The 9,683-nt window shown below is 46.9% G+C and overlaps 1 protein-coding gene across 5 annotated transcripts in view; it reads right to left on the reverse strand.

The window, feature by feature from the left end:
- LOC121555340 (calpain-1 catalytic subunit-like) overlaps positions 1 to 9,590 on the reverse strand; it is a 56,965-nt gene extending 47,375 nt beyond the window's left edge. For all 5 annotated transcript variants that reach the window (XR_006658597.1, XM_045215109.1, XM_045215106.1 and 2 more), the window contains exon 1: positions 9,454 to 9,590. The gene's annotated coding sequence lies outside the window, so the exon portion shown is untranslated. The remainder of the gene's footprint in view (positions 1 to 9,453) is intronic.
- Between the last annotated feature and the right edge of the window lie 93 nt (positions 9,591 to 9,683).

The following is a 9,683-nucleotide window of genomic DNA, read 5'->3' on the forward strand; positions in this document are numbered from 1 at the left end:
GAGAGAGAGAGAGAGAGAGAGAGAGAGAGAGAGAGAGAGAGAGAGAGAGAGAGAGAGAGAGAGAGAGAGAGACAGAGAGACAGAGAGACGAGAGAGAGAGAGAGAGAGAGACAGAGAGACAGAGAGACAGAGAGAGAGAGAGAGAGAGAGAAAGAGAGAGAGAGAGAGAGAGTACGAGAGAGAGAGAGAGAGAGAGAGAGAGTACGAGAGAGAGAGAGAGAGAGAGAGAGAGAGACAGAGAGAGAGAGTACGATGAGAGCGAGAGAGAGAGAGAGAGAGAGAGAGAGGAGTACGATGAGAGCGAGAGAAAGAGAGAGAGAGAGAGAGAGAGAGAGAGAGAGAGAGAGAGAGAGAGAGAGTACGAGGAGAGAGAGAGAGAGAGAGAGAGAGAGAGAGAGAGAGAGAGAGTACGATGAGAGCGAGAGAGAGAGAGAAGAGAGAGAGAGAGAGAGAGAGAAAGAGAGAGAGAGAGAGAAAGAGAGAGAGAGAGAGAGAGAGAGAGAGTACGAGAGAGCGAGAGAAAGAGAGGACTCTGTTCTGGGAGGAAATCTAACTCATCTGCAGCATCATACAATGATTTTTGCATTGGATGTGTAAATCTGCCGTATCCACCGATGTCGCACTTCCGTATCTGCGGTGAAAGGTGACAGAGCTTGAGCGGTGTTTGTCAGACCATGAGACATCCAAAAAATCGTTATTCTCACAATATCGTCTGTAGCGTCCAAACGGTTTGGCCTACAAACTATTATGACCCATGACTCTCTTTTTTTGCTGTAGGACCCTACAAGCGTCTTGGGACTCGTCTGAAGTGGGTACAGCCGATCTGCCAACTTCTGTCTGTAGCGTTCGAACAGTTTGGGGCTACACACTAATATGAAGATCCCCCCCCCCATCTTTATTATATCTCTCAGATTTAATAAACAATTCCATATAGCTTAGTTAGCTAGCTACAGCAGGCCAAGGCCAACACTGAGACAAGGTAGATGACCTGGTGACTCCTCCAGTCTCCAGTCAGAGCTATGGTAACACTGAGACAAGGTAGATGACCTGGTGACTCCTCCAGTCTCCAGTCAGAGCCATGGTAACACTGAGACAAGGTAGATGACCTGGTGACTCCTCCAGTCAGAGCTATGGTAACACTGAGACAAGGTAGATGACCTGGTGACTCCTCCAGTCTCCAGTCAGAGCTATGGTAACACTGAGACAAGGTAGATGACCTGGTGACTCCTCCAGTCCCCAGACAGAGCTATGGTAACACTGAGACAAGGTAGATGACCTGGTGACTCCTCCAGTCTCCAGTCAGAGCTATGGTAACACTGAGACAAGGTAGATGACCTGGTGACTCCTCCAGTCTCCAGTCAGAGCTATGGTAACACTGAGACAAGGTAGATGAAGAAGAAGCAGAAGAAGGACAGGAGACCTAAAACCACAGGCATCTGGGAAGCAGTGAAACCCAGACAGAGAGAAGAGAGAAGAGGCCTCAACCACAGGCAGCTGTGAAAAGTTTGGATACACCTACTTATTCCAGGGTTTTTCTTTATGTTTACTATTTTCTACATTGTAGAATAATAGTGAAGACATAAACTATGAAATAACACATATGGAATCATGTTGTAACCAAAAAAGTGTTAAATAAATCAAAATATATATTTTATATTTGAGATTCTTCAAATAGCCACCCTTTGCCTTGATGACAGCTTTGCACAATCAATGTATATGAGGCTAACCATAAACCAGAGTTTCTACATGATTTTTCTGACATTAAATTGTTTAGTGAAAATCTAACCCTTGTATTCTAGTTTTTTAAAATGTATTTAACCCTCATTTTATGAGGTAAGTTGACTGAGAACACATTCTCATTTACAGCAATGACCTGGGGAATAGTTACAGGGTAGAGGAGGGGGGATAAATGAGCCAATTGGAAGCTTGATTAAGTGGCCATGATGGTATGAGGGCCAGATTGGGAATTTAGCCAGGACACCGGGGTTAACACCCCTACTCTTACGATAAGTGCCATAGCATCTTTAGTGACCACAGAGAGTCAGGACACCAGTTTAACGTCCTATTTGAAAGACGGCACCCTACACAGGGCAATGCCCCCAATCACTGCCCCCGGGGGCATTGGGATATATATTGTTTATACTAGAGGAAATAGTGCCTCCTACTGGCCCTCCAACACCAATTCCAGCAGCATCTGTTCTCCCATCCAGGGACTGACCAGGACCAACCCTGCTTAGCTTCAGAGACAAGCCAGCAGTGGGATGCAGGGTACAGTACTGTATATGAAAATAAGGAGCTGGCCATTTGTAGGCAAATTAAACATTTCAAAAAGGAAAATAATGTGTTGTAATTCTACCTTGTTTATTTGCAGAGAATGAGAGACAAAAATGAGGTCAGTGGCATGGAGGAACGATTGTAGAGTGGTTGGTGTTGGTGGGTAAAGAGAGGTTTGCACAACAATGTTTTGCAAGTCAAAGCCACAATTTCCTTTACCCCAAGTACCCATTCACGTGCATGTAGGTCTATGCATTTTTCAGGAAGTGAGCTATAATCATCAATGGCGTGACGCCAGTATAATGAAAGCACCATTAGCTATATTATATGAGAATCATAATGTTAAGATACCATAGCCCAGTTGGTAGCAATACTACATGGGAAAGTAATGCTTACTGTATCGATGTTATAATGTGTGTTACTGGTTACTTTCTATTCTTTGGTGAGCAAATTTCAACACATTTACAAATGGTGGCTTTGATCACAGTTTTGAGGTTCAGGTTGCTTGATGTTCATAGCTAGCTAAGCAGCACATGCAAACGTTGTGCAAATCTCTCTTCACCCACCATCAACACCAACAATCCTCCTCCATGCCATTGACCTTATGATTTTGTCTCTGTATTCTAGCAAAGCAAAATCATATAGAATTGGAAAACCAGACACGCCGAGGATTGGCTTCCCTCCGTATTTTTGGGTTGTGCTTGCCCGGGAAACTAATGTTTCATGAACGGAAGATTTTCAAGCTCCTCACCTGATTGGTTAACGGCAGCGGTTGCCGCGTAATAATTTGCATAATGTAGTGCAGAGCTGAACTTTTTCCCTATCGCTCCGATAGCAGGGTTCGCACCGCTCACCTTCCCACAATCCCCTGAGCATTGCTCCGCGTGCGCCCCGTTGAAAAGTAATGGGGACGGAACTTTGTCTGGCGAATTCGGAAGTGGTGTAAACCCTATGTGTCAAATCGGAGGGCCTGTTGTCTGGACCTCTGGCAGTCTCTATGGGGGTGCCACAGGGTTCAATTCTCGGGCCGACTCTATTCTCTGTGTATATCAATGATGTCGCTCTTGCTGCTGGTGACTCTCAGATCCACCTCTACGCAGACGACACCATTTTGTATACATCTGGCCCTTCATTGGACACTGTGTTAACAAACCTCCAAACGAGCTTCAATGCCATACAACACTCCTTCAGTAGCCTCCAACTGCTCTTAAACGCTAGTAAAACTAAATGCATACTCTTCAATCGAACGCTGCTTGCACCCGCCCGCCCGACTAGAATCACTACTCCCGGCGGGTCTGACTTAGAATATGTGGACAACTACAAATACCTAGGTGTCTGGTTAGACCGTAAACTCTCCTTCCAGACTCACATTGAGCATCTCCAATCCAAAGTTAAATCTAGAATCGGCTTCCTATTTCGCAACAAAGCCTCCTTCACTCATGCTGCCAAACATGCCCTCATAAAACTGACTATCCTATCGATCCTTGACTTTGGCGATGTCATTTACAAAATAGCCTCCAACACTCTACTCAGCAAATTGGATGTAGTCTATCACAGTGCCATCCGTTTTGTCTCCAAAGCCCCATATACTACCCACCACTGTGACCTGTACGCTCTTGTTGGCTGGCCCTCACTACATATTCGCCGCCAAACCCACTGGCTCCAGGTCATCTATAAATCACTGCTAGGCAAATCCCCACCTTATCTTAGCTCATTGGTCACCATAGCAACACCCACCCATAGTCTGCGCTCCAGCAGGTATATCTCACTGGTCATCCCCAAAGTCAACACCTCCTTTGGCCGCCATTTCTTCAAGTTCTCTGCTGCCAATGACTGCTTTGCTTTATCTTGGCCAGGTCGCAGTTGTAAATGAGAACTTGTTCTCAACTGGCCTACCTGGTTAAATAAAAGTTAAATAAATAAATAAATAAAACTAAAAAGCTTGGCACATCTGTTTTTGGGGAGTTTCTCCCATTCTTCTCTGCAGATCCTCTCAAGCTCTGTCAGGTTGTATGGGGAGCGTCGCTGCACAGCTATTTTCAGGTCTCTCCAGAGATGTTCGATCAGTTTTAGTCCGGGCTCTGACTGGGACACTCAAGGACATTTAGAGACTTATCCCGAAGCCACTCCTGCGTTGTCTTGGCTGTGTGCTTAGGGTTGTTGTCCTGTTGGAAGGTGAACCTTCGCCCCAGTCTGAGGTCCTGAGCGCTCTGGAGCAGGTTTTCATCAACGATCTCTCTGTACTTTGCTCCGTTCATCTTTCCCTCGATCCTGACAAGTCTCCCAGTCCCTGCCGCTGAAAAACATCCCCACAGCATGATGCTGCCACCACCATGCTTCACCGTAGGGATGGTGACAGGTTTCCTCCAGACGTGACGCTTGGCATTCAGGCCAAAGAGTTGAATCTTGGTTTCATCAGACCAGAGAATCTTGTTTCTCGTGGTCTGAGATTCTTTTGGTGCCTTTTGGCAAACTCCAAGCGGACTGTCATGTGCCTTTTATTGAGGAGTGGCTTCTGTATGGCCTGATTGGGGGAGTGCTGCAGAGCTGGTCGTCCTTCTGGAAGGTTCTACCATCCTGGTTAAATAAAGGTGAAATAAAAAAAAATAAAAAAAATATGCAGCAGCTCTATAGAGATGAGATGATGACTTGGAATTAAATAAAGTCATCAAATAAAACAAATATTTTATTAAAGTAAAGTGAATAAATGATGGTTAACTATTCTAGCTAACTAACTGGCTGAATAAGTTGACGACGGACTCGCTCAAGCTGTCGGGACTAACCCACAACGTTAGACACGGACACAAATGATCTGCTTGGCGTGTTGACACACTGGTAGTTTGTTGTGGCCGAGAATTGGTGTTAAACCGTGTTATTGGAGCCTGGCATGCTAGTTGGCTAGGACTAGGTGCCCTGGACGGTTTTCACAGAAGAATACTGTACCAAGTTAGCTAGCTGAATAAACTAAGTTAGTCTATTCCTAGAAAACATTGAACCGCTGTAGTTTACAACAATTATAGTTTCACCTATTTGGGTGTTTCAGTGAAACGTAAGTGAGGGAGGCCCCGCTCTCTCGCTTTCCCAAATGTTTAGTTCATTTCTTTCCGATCTCCTTTGCATTATTGTAGCCATTTTCTGTAGCCTGTCAACTATGCGTCTGTCTATCCCTGTTCTCTCCTCTCTGCACAGGCCATACAAACGCCTCACACCGCGTGGCTGCTGCCACTCTAACCTGGTGGTCCCTGCACGCACCACCCACGTGGAGTTCCAGGTCTACGGCAGCCTCTGGAACTGCCATTCTGCGGCCAACAAGGCAGAGTTCATCTCAGCCTATGCTACCCTCCAGTCCCTCGACTTCTTGGCGCTGACGGAAACGTGGATTACCAATGAAAACACTGCTACTCCTACTGCTCTCTCCTCGTCTGACCATGTGTTTTCGCATACCCCGAGAGCATCTGGTCAGCGGGGTGGTGGCACAGGAATCCTCATCTCTCCCAAGTTGACATTCTCTGTTTTTCCCCTGACCCATCTGTCTATCTCCTCATTTGAATTCCATGCTGTCACAGTCACTAGCCCATTCAAGCTTAACATCCTTATCATTTATCACACATCTGTTTTTTACACACCTTTGACTCATTTCTCTCTGCCTCCTTCTTTCCACTCCTCTCCTCTTTTGACCTCACCCTCTCACCGTCCCCCCCTACTCACAAGGCAGGCAATACGCTTGACCTCATCTTTACTAGATGCTGTTCTTCTACTAATCTCACTGCAACTCCCCTCCATGTCTCCGACCACTACTTTGTATCCTTTTCTCTCTCGCTCTCCTCCAACACTACTCACTCTGCCTCTACTCAGATGGTAATGCGCCGTCGCAACCTTCGCTCTCTCTCTCCCGCTACTCTCTCCTCTTCCATCCTATCATCTCTTCCCTCTGCTCAATCCTTCTCCCTCCAATCTCCTGATTCTGCCTCCTCAACCCTCCTCTCCTCCCTTTCTGCATCCTTTGACTCTCTATGTCCCCTATCCTCCCGGCCAGCTCGGTCCTCCCCTCCAGCTCCGTGGCTTGATGACTCATTGCGAGCTCACAGAACAGGGCTCCGAGCAGCCGAGCGGAAATGGAGGAAAACTAGACTCCCTGCGGACCTGGCATCTTTTCACTCCCTCCTCTCTACATTTTCTTCCTCTGTTTCTGCTGCTAAAGCCACTTTCTACCACTCTAAATTCCAAGCATCTGCCTCTAACCCTAGGAAGCTTTTTGCCACCTTCTCCTCCCTGCTGAATCCCCCCCTCGCCCGCTTGACCCTATCCCCTCCTCTCTTCTCCAGACCATTTCCGGAGACCTTCTCCCTTACCTCACCTCGCTCATCAACTCATCCTTGACCGCTGGCTATGTCCCTTCCGTCTTCAAGAGAGCGAGAGTTGCACCCCTTCTCAAAAAACCTACACTCGATCCCTCTGATGTCAACAACTACAGACCAGTATCCCTTCTTTCTTTTCTCTCCAAAACTCTTGAGCGTGCCGTCTTTAGCCAACTCTCTTGCTATCTCTCTCAGAATGACCTTCTTGATCCAAACCAGTCAGGTTTCAAGACTGGTCATTCAACTGAGACTGCTCTTCTCTGTGTCACAGAGGCTCTCCGCACTGCTAAAGCTAACTCTCTCTCCTCTGCTCTTGTCCTTCTAGACCTGTCTGCTGCCTTTGATACTGTGAACCATCAGATCCTCCTCTCCACCCTCTCCGAGTTGGGCATCTCCGGCGCGGCTCACTCCTGGATTGCGTCCTACCTGACAGGTCGCTCCTACCAAGTGGCGTGGCGAGAATCTCTCTCCGCACCACATGCTCTCACCACTGGTGTCCCCCAGGGCTCAGTTCTAGGCCCTCTCCTATTCTCGCTATACACAAAGTCACTTGGCTCTGTCATATCCTCACATGGCCTCTCCTATCATTGCTACGCAGATGACACACAACTAATCTTCTCCTTTCCACCTTCTCATAACCAGGTGGCGAATCGCATCTCTGCATGTCTGGCAGACATATCAGTGTGGATGATGGATCACCACCTCAAGCTGAACCTCGGCAAGACGGAGCTGCTCTTCCTCTCGGGGAAGGACTGCCCGTTCCATGATCTCGCCATCACGGTGGACAACTCCGGTGTGTCCTCCTCCCAGAGTGCAAAAAGCCTTGGTGTGACCCTGGACAACACCCTGTCGTTCTCCGCTAACATCAAGGCGGTGACCCGATCCTGTAGGTTCATGCTCTACAACATTCGGAGAGTACGACCCTGCCTTACACAGGAAGCGGCACAGGTCCTAATCCAGGCACTTGTCATCTCCCGTCTGGATTACTGCAACTCGCTGTTGGCTGGGCTCCCTGCCTGTGCCATTAAATTCAGAATGCCGCAGCCCGTCTGGTGTTCAACCTTCCCAAGTTCTCTCACGTCACCCCGCTCCTCCGCACACTCCACTGGCTTCCAGTTGAAGCTTGCATCTGCTACAAGACCATGGTGCTTGCCTACGGAGCTGCGAGGGGAACGGCACCTCCGTACCTTCAGGCTCTGATCAGTCCCTACACCCAAACGAGGGCATTGCGTTCATCCACCTCTGGCCTGCTGGCCCCCCTACCTCTGCGGAAGCACAGTTCCCGCTCAGTTCCCGCTCAGCCCACTATTCGCTGCTCTGGCACCCCAATGGTGGAACAAGCTCCCTCACGACGCCAGGACAGCGGAGTCACTCACCACCTTCCGGAGACACTTGAAACCCCACCTCTTTAAGGAATACCTGGGATAGGATAAAGTAATCCTTCTACTACCCCCCCCAATTTAAAAAATAAATAAAACATATTGTAAAGTGGTTATCCCACTGGCTATAAGGTGAATGCACCAATTTGTAAGTCGCTCTGGATAAGAGCGTCTGCTAAATGACGTAAATGTAAATGTAAATAAGCAGTAATGGGGTTAAAGGTCACTACCATCACAGGACTGTTATTAATCGTTTTTATTCTGTTGTTACAGCATTCAACCCACATAATGCATAATGCATAGTGTATTAAATGTCTAAAACAATTATTGAAACCGAAATCGAAAAACCGTGATTATTAGTTTTATAATCGAACCGAAACTGAACAGACCTCAAAATAGCACTGATCACCTCATCAGTAGTGTGTGCTTTTGTGTGTGTAAAAGAAGCATCCTCGGTAGTGTGTCAAAAAGGATCACCCTTTAACCCCTGTCCAGTCCAGTGTGTGTTGGTGCAGGAATGTCCCTCTAGCCAGCAGATCAGATGAGCCTGTGAGGCTCTCAGGCTTAGTGCATGAACAGTTTTTCCATTCTCAGAGAACAGATGATTCAGGCAGTCCTGGAGTGATGTCATCCATCAAGCCTCCTTCCTGGTCCCGGACTCAACTTCAACAATGCCCCAAAACAACTCTGAAATGAGCCTCTCATCCGCACAACTATGATCCTTATACCCCAGTGGGGTACTCAGAGTGCTGTGGGCCCCTCATTCAGGTGTCTGGGTTAACCAAAATACAGAGCTTTTTTTTTCTCTCTTCTGAGCAACATTACATGTGCTGATTTTAAAAAAAAATTGTAAAGTGGTTATCCCACTGGCTATAGGGTGAATGCACCAATTTGTAAGTCGCTCTGGATAAGAGCGTCTGCTAAATGACGTACATGATTTATGTGCAAAATGTGTAGGCCTAGTATTATTGCTTAATAAACAATAATGTATTGACAACTTTTAATACATTTCCTGGGTGTAATTTTGTTTCAACGTAGTGAAAATGTTCTCTATGAGAATTGGTTTACTTTTCTACAGTTGACTTTGAATCATACTGCGTTGACAAAGTTTACAATAAACTGATTATGGATGCGTGAGTCGATGACAGTATATGTTACTGCATTCTCTGAAACTGTCGCGCAAATGATTAACTTCTGGCTTATTGCACATGCCTATCCTAGTTGACATGACAGGTTATGAATGGTGTACCGAAAATCAATAACTTGTAACGATTACAGAACCATTGTTGGAAATGTTGCAGTTCTACAGTATGGTATCCTTCTGGACGGATATGAGATACGGCAACCCGGTGAATCAAATCCTCTACTTCACCATGCGTGAAAACATGCACTCTCTCTGACTAGATTTCCCGTAGAAACCATTCAATGATGATAAAACTCACCACTTTGAAGAGGCCTGCTTCGATGTTTTTCCTAGTTACGTACCAGACTTCCAGTTGACTAATCAATCGCATAAATCTCAGAACGGGGCGGGTGTGTAACGTAGAACGGTGTACGGTGTTGGTGCAGTCGAGCAGTAGCGCACGTTACGTACCGTCGATGCTACTGCGCTGGGCAAGCTCAACCACGTCCGCCGGGGGAGGGGCACATGGACTGTCCCAAGCAATAGAAA

This window comes from Coregonus clupeaformis, unplaced genomic scaffold, assembly GCF_020615455.1.
Source record: "Coregonus clupeaformis isolate EN_2021a unplaced genomic scaffold, ASM2061545v1 scaf0368, whole genome shotgun sequence".
Taxonomy (NCBI): Eukaryota; Metazoa; Chordata; class Actinopteri; order Salmoniformes; family Salmonidae; genus Coregonus; species Coregonus clupeaformis.